Raw genomic sequence first — 13,657 nt, forward strand, 5'->3', positions numbered from 1 at the left:
TCAAATATTTGAGATTCAAGAAAGATCCAAATGGTAGAGTAATAGGTCACCTTTAAGATTATTTTTAGAAGAATATTTAATTACATGGGAATATGCCCAGAATATATTATTATCAAGTGAAAGAATAAGGTTACAAAAGAGTAACTGCAGTATTATTCTAACTAAATCTGTACATGTATATAGAGTGGAAAAAACCCTGGAAGGATATACATTAAAATGAAGAGTAAAAAAAAAATGAAGAGTAGTTATATCCAGGGGAGTATTACAGGGGATATTTTTTTTTCTCTTTGTAGATTTCTGCATATTCCAAATTCTCTACCATGACAAGTATTATTTTTACATTGGGAAGAAATGATCAATTTTATTAAAAATATTATCAGTAATAACAAAAACTTTGGCCTTAATATTGGTGTAACAAATCAGAAAGGTTTAAAATGTGGAGTTATGAGATTTTGGGACAGTTTCTTTCACTAGGCTTTGGGAAAACTCAGTTGATCATATTTGTGAGCAACTAGCCTGGAGATGTTCTGATAAAAGAAAGAAAGCTTTGAAAGCTTCAAGCTATGTGCCTGCTCCAGGTCATCATATACCAGCTTTACTTGGATTATGCATCAGATGAAACTTCAGTCTGGTTGTAAATTTAAGCAAGCTGTTAGATGGCAACATGGAACATCACTATACACCAAGATAAGCAAGCCCCATTTGCTTCATGATATGAATACATGTATCTGTAAGATGAACTTCATTATAAAAATCAAGTTTCTGACTGTCAGGACACACACCATAAGTGACACATGGTACAAGTTAAAAAAAATAGCATTTATTGAAGGAAAATGTATAAAAGAGGAGAAGGAAAGAGTGTGCAATCCTCCAGAACTCACATTGTCCCACTGCTTACCATGGCCAGTGTTTCACCAAATGACCCACCACCAAGATGCTCCACATACTGTAGCCCTAGGTTCAGGAGGCCAGGAGACATCAATACAACTGTGTAACATAGTGGAGACCTTCTAGATGGACGAGTGGCTTTATTAAAAAGGGGAAGCCTCCAGACCCAGTAGCTGCTACCAGCCTGTCCTTTTCTTGAGCTAACTAGACCTTTTGAGACAGACTGTCCCTAAGCTCCTCAAAGTAGAGAGGACATCAGCCTTCAGAGCCGTTCCAATAAGTCTTGCTTCACTGGTTTTTGTGCATTTAGAACTGAGACCGAGTTTCTCACAACTGCCAGATACCTGAATCACCACAACAGGTTTCTTCCACAGAATAGGAAATGAGAGCTATTCTTCTACTTGGAAACTTGTCATCCATTATATGGAAACTCAAGATTTCCCACAAGGCCTTGCCCAAAGTATAGCCATTGCCTTTGTCCAAGGTCTTCCATGTACAACTGGGAGTGACTTCTCATCCTCTGTCATTCTGCTGGAGGCTCTTCCAGCTCCAATATTCTGATGGGGTGATACCAACGATGGCTTCCAAGACTCACTCTAGCTCCTCGGTGGTCTCTCTTCTGGTGACATTTTGAACTCCCAAACCATTTCGGCCATATAGGCAATCCTTCATCTCCTGTCGTGAATCTGCTGTTTCTTTGATTTGAGACTTGGGATTTTACGAAATAATTTTCTATGTGTGTAATGCACTTCAGTCACTTTTTAAACTGATGTATTCTTCCATAGTGAAGCAATGTCCTAAACAGGAACTATACAGAAGGGTTCCTTTCTCAAGACTGTTATGCCCAAGACAAAATCCCCCTCACAGCTCTCAGTGGCCTTCCAAAGACAGTATGGAGTTGGGTTTTTCTTCTCATAAGAATTCCTTTTATGATAAGCTTAACATTTCTCCAAAGAAAATGTTACAATACCAAAAACTTCTAAGTTGGCATTTACTTAGTTTTTACAAGAGGGATATTTAAAATTTACACATGGCTTACATCTGAACATCTTCAGGTTTTGCAGGTACCTCAAAGGGTAACTCTAAAAACAAAACTTAAGGCTACCACATTTTCACAGGTAAATAGAAGCACGTCCATGTGACTAGTTCTAAGTCAATACACTCAAATCCTTGGAGCTTCACTGGGTTCTCACCCCAGGTGGCCAGCTGCTTGCCAGGGAAGTGCACTGGGCCAGCCATGTTCCCAATGTGTGATTCACCGAAGAGAAGCAACCCATGGGAGCAGTGAATTATTTACCTCCTTGTCCCATCAAACTTACCCAGAGACTCTCTCAGTAAAGGCGGCTGTGCCATGGACTCACTACTACCCTTTCATTATGAGGCTTGTTTTGTAAAATAAAACCCTTTACAACCCCTCAATTAATAGTGGTCCTGCTCTTCTCCTTTGGGAGAAAAGAAACCAAAGTTCCCATACCCTCTGCAGCACAAAAAGCTGTTTTGAAACTCTAAAAAAACAAAGTTTTTTAAAGGAGAAAATAAAAATTGTCCTATTTACACATCCACAATAAACTCCCATTAATATCTTGGCCTGTTTATTTACATGGTTTTTCTTTATGTCTCCCCCTTCTTCCCTCCTTCTCTCCTTTTTCTTCTTTCTCTCTCTTGCTTTCCTTTTTCTCTTGTTTTGTGTGGGAGGGGTGCTTTTTGTAATTTTATTGGAGTATGGTTGATTTACAAAGTTGTGTTAGTTTCAGGTATACAAAAAAGTGATTTATATATATATATATATATATTCATTCATTTCAGATTCTTTTCTCATATATGTTATAACAAATTATTAACTAGAGTTCCCTGTGCTGTACAGTAGGTCCTTGTTGGTTATCTCTTTTATACATAGTTGTATGTGTATGTTAATCCCAACCTACTAATTTATCCCTCCCCTGCACGTTTCCCCTTTGGTAACCATAAGTTTGCTCTCTATGTCTGTGAGTCTGTTTCTGTTTTGTAGATAAGTTCATTTGTATCATTTTTTCAGATGCACATGTAAGTGATATTATATATATTTGTATTTGTCTGAATTACTTCACATAGTATGATAATCTCTAGGTCCACCCATTTTGCTGCAAATGGCATTATTTCATTTTTTTATGGCTGGGTAGTATTCCATTGTATATATATACCACATCTTCTTTATCCATTCCTCTGTTGATGGACATTTAGGTTGCTTTCATGTATGGGTATTCTAAATAGTGCTGCTATGAACACTGGGGTGCATGTATCTTTTCAAAGTATTGTTTTCTTTGGATATATTCCCAGGAGTGGGATTACAGGATCATATGGGAGCTCTATTTTCAGCTTTATAAGGGACCTCTGTACTGTTTTCCATAGTGGCTGTACCAATTTACACTCCCACCAACAGTGTAGGAGAGTCACCTTTTCTCCATACCCTCTCCAGCATTTATTGTTTGTAGATTTTTTGATAATGGCCATTCTGACCAGTATATTTTCTTCCTTTCTTTCTGACTTTTTATCTTTTTTTTTAAATAGTCTTTCAAACCCTAAAGCCACCACCAGAAAATTACTACAACTAATCAATAAATATAGTAAAGTTGCCCAATATAAAATTAATACACAGAAATCCCTTGCATTCCTATACACTAACAATGAGAAAACATAAAGAAATTAAGGAAACAATCCCATTCACCACTCAAATAAAAAGAATAAAATACTTAGGAATAAATCTACCTAAAGAAACAAAAGACCTATATATAGAAAACTATAAAACACTGATGAAAGAAATCAAAGATTACACAAATAGATGGAGAAACATACCGTGTTCATGGATTGGAAGAATCAATAGAGTAAAAATGAGTAAACTACCCAAAGCAATCTATAGATTGAGTGCAATCCCTATCAAGCTACCGAAGGTATTTTTCACAGAACTAGAACAAATAATTTCACAGTCTGTATGATGCAGAGTACATCATGAGAAACGCTGGGGCTGGAGGAAGCACAAGCTGGAATCAAGATTGCCGGGAGAAATATCAATAACCTCAGATATGCAGAACACAACCCTTATGGCAGACAGTGAAGAAGAACTAAAGAGCCTCTTGATGAAAGTGAAAGAAGAGAGTGAAAAAGTTGGCTTAAAGCTCAACATTCAGAAATCTAAGAGCATGGCATCTGGTCCCATCACTTCATGGCAAATAGATGGGGAAACAGTGGAAACAGTGGCTGACTTTATTTTTCTGGGCTCCAAAATCACTGCGGATGGTGATTGCAGCCATGAAATTAAAAGATGCTTGCTCCTTGGAAGGAAAGTTATGACCAACCTAGACAGCATATTAAAAAGCAGAGACATTACTTGGCCAAAAAAGGTCCGTCTAGTCAAGGCTATGGTTTTTCCAGTAGTCATGTATGGATGTGAGAGTTGGACTATAAAGAAAGCTGAACGCAGAAGAATTGATGCTTTTGAACTGTGGTGTTGGAGAAGACTCTTGAGAGTCCCTTGGACTGCAAGGAGATCCAACCAGTCCATCCTAAAGGAGATCAGTCCTGGGTGTTCATTGGAGGGACTGATGTTGAAGCTGAAACTCCAATACTTTGGGCACCTGATGTGGAGAGCTGACTCATTTGAAAAGACCCTGATGCTGGGAAAGATTGAGGGCAGGAGGAGAAAAGGATGACAGAGGATAAAATGTTTGGATGGCATCACTGACACAATGGGCATGGGTTTGGGTGGACTACGGGAGTTGGTGATGGGCAGGGAAGCCTGGCGTGCTGTGGTTCATGGGGTCACAAAGAGTCAGACACGACTCAGTGACTGGACTGAACTGAACTACACAAATACAAAAAAACCCTTGAATACCCAAAGCCATTTTGAGAAAGAAGAATGGAACTGGAGGAATCAACCTGCCTGACTTCAGACTATACTACAAAGCTACAGTCATCCAGACAGTACGGTACTGGCACAAAGACAGAAATATAGATCAATGGAACAAAATAGAAAGCCCAGAGATAAATCCACGCACCTTTGATAAAGGAGGCAAAAATATACAATGGAGAAAAGACAATCTCTTTAACAAGTGGTGCTGGGAAAACGGGTCAACACCTGTAAAAGAATGAAACTAGAACACTTTCTAACACCATACACAAAAATAAATTCAAAATAGATTAAAGATATAAATGTAAGACCAGAAACTATAAAACTCGTAGTGGAAAACATAGGAAAAATGCTCTTTGACGTAAAGCACAGCAAGATCCTCTATGACCCTCCTCCCAGAGTAATGGAAATAAAAGCAAAAATAAACAAATGGGACCTAATTAAACTTAAAAGCTTTTGCACAATGAAGGAAACTATAAGCAAGGTGAAAAGACAGCCTTTGGAATGGGAGAAAATAATAGCAAACGAAGCAATGACAAAGAATTAATCTCAAAAATACACAAGCAGCTCAATACTAGAAAAATAAAGGACCCAATCAAAAAAGGGGCCAAAGAACTAAACAGACATTTCTCCAAAGAAGACATACAGAAGGCTAACAAGCACATGAAAAGATGCTCAACTTCACTCATTATCAGAAAAATGCAAATCAAAACCACAATGAGGTACCATCTCACGCTGGTCAGAATGGCTGCTATCCAAAAATCTACAAACAATAAATGCTGGAGAGGGTGTGGAGAAAAGGGAACCCTCTCACACTGTTGGTGGGAATGCAAACTAGTATAGCCACTATGGAGAACAGTGTGGAGATTCCTTAAAAAGCTGGAAATAGAACTGCCATATGACCCAGAAATCCCACTGCTGGGAATACACACTGAGGAAACCAGAATTGAAAGAGACAAGTGTACCCCAATGTTCATCGCAGCACTGTTTACAATAGCCAGGACATGGAAGCACCCTAGATGTCCATTGGCAGAAGAATGGATAAGAAAGCTGTGGTACATATACACAGTGTAATATTACTCAGCTATTAAAAAGAATGCATTTGAGTCAGTTCTAATGAGGTGGATGAAACTGGAGCCTATTATACAGAGTGAAGTGAGTCAGAAAAAAACACCAGTACAGGATAATTTCAGTTCAATTCAGTTGCTCAGTCATGTCCGACTCTTTCCGACCCCATGAACCACAGCACGCAAGGCCTCCTTGTCCATCACCAACTCCCAGAGTCCACCCAAACCCATGTCCATTGAGTCAGTGATGCCATCCAACCATCTCATCCTCTTTCATCCCCTTCTCTTCCTGCCCTCAATCTTTCCCAGGATCAGGTCTTTTCCAGTGAGTCAGTTCTTCACATCAGGTGCCAAAAGTATTGGAGTTTCAGCTTCAGAATCAGTCCTTCCAATGAATATTCAGGACTGATTTCCCTTAGGATGGACTGGTTGGATCTCCTTGCTGTCCAAGGGACTCTCAAGAGTCTTCTCCAACACCACAGTTCAAAAGCATCAATTCTTCTGCGTTCAGCTTTCTTTGTAGTCCAACTCTCACATCCATACATGACTACTGGAAAAACCATAGCCTTGGCTAGACGGACCTTTTTTGGCCAAGTAATGTCTCTGCTTTTTAATATGCTGTCTAGGTTGGTCATAACTTTTCTTCCAAGGAGCGAGCATCTTTTAATTTCATGGCTGCAATCTCCATCTGCTGTGATTTGGGAGCCCAAAAAAATAGTCTGTCACTGTTTTCCCATCTATATGCCATAAAGTGATGGGACCAGATACCATAATCTAGTTTTCTGAATGTTGAGCTTTAAGCCAACTTTTTCACTCTCCTCTTTCACTATCATCAAGATGCTCTTTAGTTCTTCACTTTCCTGCCATAAAGGTGGTGTCATCTGCATATCTGAGGTTATTGATACTTCTCCCAGCAATCTTGATTCCAGCCTGTGCTTCATCCAGCCCGGCATTTCTCATTATGTACTCTGCATATAAGTTAAATAAGCAGGGTGACAATATACAGCATTGACATACTCCTTTCCCAATTTGGAACCAATCTGTTGTTCCATGTCCAGTTCTAACTGTTGCTTCTTGACCTGCATACAGATTTCTCAAGAGGCAGGTCAGGTGGTCTGGTATTCCCATCTCTTTAAGAATTTCCACGGTTTGTTGTGATCTACAGAGTCAAAGGCTTTGGCATAGTCAATAAAGCAGAAGTAGATGTTTTTCTGGAACTCTCTTGCTTTTTTGATGATCCAACAGATGTTGGCAATTTGAATCTCTGGTTCCTCTGCCGTTCCTAAATTCAGCTTGAACATCTGGAAGTTTACGGTTCATGTAATTTTGAATCCTAACTTGGAGAATTTTAAGCATCACTTTTCTAGTGTGTGAGATGAGAGCAATTGGGCGGTGGTTTGAGCATTCTTTGACATTGCCTTTCTTTGGGATTGGAACAAAAACTGACCTTTTCCAGTCCTTTGGCCACTGCTGAGTTTTCCAAATTTGCTGGCATATTGAGTGCAGCACTTTCACAGCATCATCTTTTAGGATGTGAAATAGCTCAACTAAAATTCCATCACCTTAACTATCTTTTTTTGTAGTGATGCTTCCAAAGGCCCACTTGAGTTTGCATTCCAGGATATCTGGCTCTAGGTGAGTGATCACACCATCGTGATTATCTGGGCCATGAAAATCTTTTTTGTATAGTTCTTCTGTGTATTCTTGCCAACTCTTCTTAATCTCTTCTGGTTGTGTTAGGTCCATACCATTTCTGTCCTTTATCGAACCCATCTTTGCATGAAATGTTCCCTTGGTATCTCTAATTTTCTTGAAGAGATCTCTAGTCTTCCCCATTCTATTGTTTTCCTCTGTTTCTTTGCACTGATCACTGAGGAAGGCTTTTATCTCTCCTTGGTATTCTTTGGAACTCTGCATTCAAATGGGTATATCTTTCCTTTTTTCCTTTGCCTTTCACATCTCTTCTTTTCACACCTATTTGTAAGGCCTCCTCAGACAACCATTTTGCCTTTTTGCATTTGTTTTTTTGGGGGGATGGTCTTGGTCAATGGGTCCTGTACAGTGTCACGAACCTCCGTCCATAGTTCTTCAGGCACTCTATCAGATCTAATCCCTTGAATCTATTTCTCACTTCCACTGTATAATCATAAGAGTTTTGATTTATGTCATATCTGAATGGTCTAGTGGTTTTCCCTACTTTCTTCAATTTAAGTCTGAATTTGACAATAAGGAATTCATGATCTGAGCCACAGTCAGCTCCTGATCTTGTTTTTGCTGACTGTATAGAGCGTCTCCATCTTTGGCTACAAGGAATATAATCAGTCTGATTTTGGTATTGGCCATCTAGTGATGTCCATGTGTAGAGTCTTCTCTTGTGTTGTTGGAAGAGGGTGTTTGCTATTACCAATGCATTTTCTTGGCATAACTCTATTAGCCTAGCCCTGCTTCATTCTGTACTCCAAGGCCAAATTTGCCTGTTACTCCAAGTATCTCTTGACATCCTACTTTTGCATTCCAGTCCCCTATAATGAAAAGGACATCTTTTTTGGGTGTTAATTCTAGAAGGTCTTGTAGGTCTTCATAGAACCGTTCAACTTCATCTTCTTCAGTGTTACTGGTTGGGGCATAGACTTGGATTACTGTGATATTGAATGGTTTGCCTTGGAAACGAACAGAGATCATTCTGTTGTTTTGAGATTGCATCCAAGTACTGCATTTCAAACTCTTTTGTTGACTATGATGGCTACTCCATTTCTTCTAAGGGATTCTTGCCCACAGTAGTAGACATAATAGTCCATCTGAGTTAAATTCACTCATTCCAGTCCATTTTAGTTCACTGATTCCTAAAATGTCAATATTCACTCTTGCCATCTCCTGTTTGACCACTTCCAATTTGCCTTGATTCATGGACCTAACATTCCAGGTTCCTATGCAATATTGCTCTTTACAGCATCAGACTTTATTTCCATCACCAGTCACATCCACACCTGGGTTTTGTTTTTGCTTTGGCCCTATCTCTTCCTTCTTTCTGGAGTTATTTCTCCCCTGATCTCCAGTAGCATATTGGACACTAGCGGACCTGGGGAGTTCATTTTTCAGTGTCCTATCTTTTTGCCTTTTCATACTGTTCATGGGATTCTCAAGGCAAGAATACTAAAATGGTTTGCCATTCCCTTCTCCAGTGGACCACGTTTTGTCAGAACTCTCCACCATGACCCATCCATCTTGGGTGGCCCTACGTGGCATGGCTCATAGTTTCATTGAGTTAGAGAAGGCTGTGGTCCATATGATCAGTTTGGTTAGTTTTCTGTGATTGTGGTTTTCAGTCTGTCTGCCCTGTAATGGATAAGGATAAGAAGCTTATGGAAACTTCCTGACAGGAGAGACTGACTAGTGAGAAACTGGGTCTTGTTCTGATTGGCGGGGCCATGCTCAGTAAAGCTTTAATCCAATTTTCTGTCAATGGGCAGGGCTGTGCTCCCTCCCTGTTATTTGACCTGAAGCCAAACTATGGTGGAGATAATGAAGATAATGGCGACCTCCTTCAAAATGTCCCATGCACGCACTGCTACATTCAGTGCCCCCAACCCTGCAGGAGGCCACCACCGACCCACATCTCCACGGGAGACTCCTGGACACTCACGAGCAAGTGTGGTTCAGTCTCTTGTGGGGTCACTGCTCCTTTCTCCTCGGTTCTGGTGCACTCAAGGTTCTGTTTGTGCCCTCCAAGAGTCTGTTTCCCCAGTCCTTTGTAAGTTCTGGCAGCTCTATGGTGGGGTTAATAGCAACCTCCTTCAAGAGGGCTTATGCCATACCCAGGTCTGCTGCACCCAGAGCCCCTGTACCTCCTCAGGAGACAGTCAAACACAGTTCTGTCTCAGTCTCTTTGGGGTCTCTGGGTCCTGGTGTGCACAAGGTATGTTTGAGCCCTCTGAGCATCTCTGGCGGGTATGGGGTTTGATTCTAAATGCAATTTTGCCCCTCCTACTATCTTGCTGGGGCTTCTTCTTTGCCCTTGGACGTGGGGTATCTCCTCAAATTCACTCCAGTGCTGTGTAGTTGCCACTCCAGCGCCTACTGTCTTGCTGGGGCTAATTAGAGTAATTAGCCCCCAATTAAAATAAATAAATTAATTTTAAAAATTAGTCTTTCTGTCAACATAATGCATGCTTATTTTGAAGAATTCCAATAGTTTTAAAAAAGTACAAAGTTAAGGAAGTGGACAGTCACCCACCAAATACTATCCAGAGGCATTTATCGCTGACATTAGGGGAGTTCCAGCCAATTACCTGGTCTCATACAAAAAGATAGATAAGTAGATCAATGGACAGATGCAGAGAGGGAAGGTTTTTAGAAAATGCTATTTCTTAATTAAAGTAAGAATAAAATAGCTAAGTGCTATTTTCATTTAAATGTTGTTTTTAAATTCACTTGAATATCACATAAAAAAAGAAATTGACGTGAAACTGAAGAACTCCTAATCGATGTATCTTCATCACAGGCTAGTATTTTCTAAGACATTCTTGAGTTTAAGGGGGAAAAAAAGATTCTAAACTGTTGTTAAGGGGTTGGAGTTGGAATGTTGAAACTCCCAGTTTAGATAGTATTGACTCTCTGCTACAAACAATGAGGAAATTCATACTGTCCCACCACCCCTCACCTCTCTCCACTTTCCAGTGTTTGATGGCTGTATATTCTTTTCTCATTGGCAATTTAGAGCCTTCTTATCCTACTCTGTGATGGCTGAATAGGGGCAAAGTCTTGCAAATGACTTTTCCTCCCTGAGCTTCTCTTAGGAGGGGTTTCTGATGTTCCATTTGTCCTGTGCTGGGTCCTGGGCTTTCCACCTGCTCCATCCAGTGTGTTACTGAAGTCCCTGCCTCCAGCCTCCTCAGCACCTCTACCACTAGCCCCTCACATGCCAGCGGTAGAGGGGGGACAGCTCCCTTAAGATGATGGGAACTTGTTTCTCTACCATTTTCCCCTATCTCTTAATGTTTCTCAACCAACCGAATAAGGCATCATTCAAGATTTTGGAGGCCAAAGCCTCCTTTTCCTCCTGGTACTTTCCATAACTTACTGCTATGGGGCTTGTCTCTTTAAAGAAAAATAGGATCATAAGAAAAAACATAGCTTAGGAAAAGTATGTGGAATATTTCAAAGGGTAAACACAAGCAATTTACCTAATAAAGGAGGTTTCTGATGAGGTTCGAAGCCCTTCATCAGAAGAAATTATAGTAAGTGCTAGGTAACAGAAAAATATGGAAATAAAAAGCACAGCAGGGGTGGTGGGATGGTGGAAAGGAATCTCAGGGGCATCAGTGACAATACTTTTAAACTGAGGAACATTTTATATTTACATGCAGCACAAGCTAAATAGAGGACATCTTTTCCCCCTTCCTCCCTGCATACATGGTCCTGGGATGAACAAAATTTAGTCCCTAAACTAATGATGATGATTGCCTTATTAAAATGTGTTTTAAGAGTATTTGCCCTCAAAAATAAACAACAGAAATGTCCATCAATCACAGTCCAACAACACACACTTTTTAGAAAGTCAAAAAAGAATCAATCAGAGAAACTTTGGATCACAGTAAGTCCTGGGCTCAGTTGGTAGAGAATCCACCTGCGATGCAGGAGATGCAGTGGATGCAGGTTCAATCCCCGGGTCGGGAAGATCTCCTGGAGAAGGAAATGGCAATCCATTCCAGTATTCTTGCCTGGGAAATTCCATGGACAGAGGATCCTGGTAGGCTACAATTCAGGGGTCACAAGAGTTGGACATGACTTAGCAACTAAGCGATCAAGCCCATCTAACTAAGAATAGCCTCTTTTGAATGACTGTGACACTCTGTTCAGAACTGTGTCTTTGGTTTTTTAGGACTGCTTTCTGAGATGGCTCTCAGTGATCCCCACCTCCTAGTGTTTATATCTTTGTGCAGTCCTCTCCCTTGGAATGTGGGTAGGGCCTCTAAATTGTTTCCAACCAGAAAAATATGACAAAAGTGATGGGATGTCACTTTCATGGTTAGGTGACAAATGATTATGACTTCTGTCTTATTAACAGACTCTGTTGACATCTCAGTTTGGATGTTTTGAAGTAGCAAGTGACCATGTGGGAGAAGCTGAGAAAGGTCCCAGCCAACAGCCAGCAGGGAACAGAATGCTTCTGATGACCACAGAGTGAGCTTGTAACCAGGTTCTTCCCCTGCTGAACATTCAGATGAGACTGAGACCCCGGACTACCAACACCTCGATTATAGCCTCATGAAAATCCCTGAAGCAGAAATCCTGGGCTCTTAACCCACAGAAACAGGGTCACACACTCTGAAGTGTGTGTTGTTTTAAGCCACTAAGACATGGAGTAATTTGTTACACAACAAATATGGGGCTTCCCAGGTGGCACTAGAGGTAAAGAATCCACCTGCCAATGCAGGAGACATGAGTGAGATGCAGGTTTGATCCCTAGGTTGGGAAGATCCCCTGGAGGAGGACATGGCAACCCACTCCAGTATTCTTTGCTGGAGAATCCTGTGGACAAAGGAGCCTGGAGGGCTACAGCCCATAGGGTCACAGAGCCAGACATTACTGAAGCAATGTAACACAGCACAAGTATAACTAATACACTTAAATTCACATATACTAATATATGCCCCCTCCAGGCAGTTCAGCCTGATGGAGAATTACTGAGCCAAGACAAACATGTGAGAATGTCAAGAGTAGTTATGGGGAGTTTACAAAACGAGAGTGAAGTTAATGTGGATCACATTTTTAGTTCAATTGGCTATGACAAACCGCTGCTATTTAAAATTAACATTCTATCTCAGTAATTTACACAGTTGCTTTTTACTACTGACTCTTCTTACTATATTTTCAGTACAACACTTTTAATTATTGTTGGAGTTTCTTCATGAATTCAGTGTAAAACTCCAGAGAGAAATGACTGTGTAAATTACTGAGATAGAATGTCTTAAATTTAAGATACTTCTAGCTTTAGATACTAATGTTTGGATGCTCTCATTGATTTGACTTTTTTAAATGATTTCCAAAACATTTATTTGGGTATATTTTTTTAACTTGTTTTCAGTATATCTTTGTCTTCACATAGTTCAGTTATAATACATATTTTTATAACATTTATTTCAAATTCCCATCTTTCAAATAAGGAAAATAATACATCTCTCAAACACGTCAAGGGTATTAAAGATGATGCTTAAAGTACCATGCAACTGAAAAGTGCTATTAAATTCGTTTTTATCGAGTCTGCTCTTATGAGCCATTATCACATCACACTTTTACACAGGCTCTGGATTATCTACTGCCACCCAGAGAACAGGGAGTTCAAGCTTATTATGTGAATCATTTGGTGCTTATATCAATCAAAGTTTTTGGCTGCAAGCAAAGAGACACTCTGGCTTACTTAAAGGCACAGGAATGATTAACTGGTGTCGGGTGGCACATAAAATCCTCCATAGGGCCAGAAAATAAGGTTTGGGAGGCTGTGCAGCCAGGAAAATGCTTCATATTTTTTGTGGTTCAGAGCTGGAACCACATAGACACCATTAGTGCTTCCCCTGGGCTTTGATACCCTGTGTTCTGCTGACTGCTGGTCACCACTATGAAAACTACTGCTCTTTTTGGAGAACTGACTGATTCCAGGCATGGGGCAGGTATAAAGTGAGCCTGGAACATCTTCTCATTCAGAAAGCAAGGAAGTGATCAAACAATGGAGACACATCCGAAAGACAATGGGGCTGGCTGGAAGGGACTCCCACTGGCTGAATTTGGGATAACTTGAGGATCACAATGAGTAATGATT

This window comes from Cervus canadensis, chromosome X (assembly GCF_019320065.1).
Source record: "Cervus canadensis isolate Bull #8, Minnesota chromosome X, ASM1932006v1, whole genome shotgun sequence".
NCBI lineage: Eukaryota > Metazoa > Chordata > Mammalia > Artiodactyla > Cervidae > Cervus > Cervus canadensis.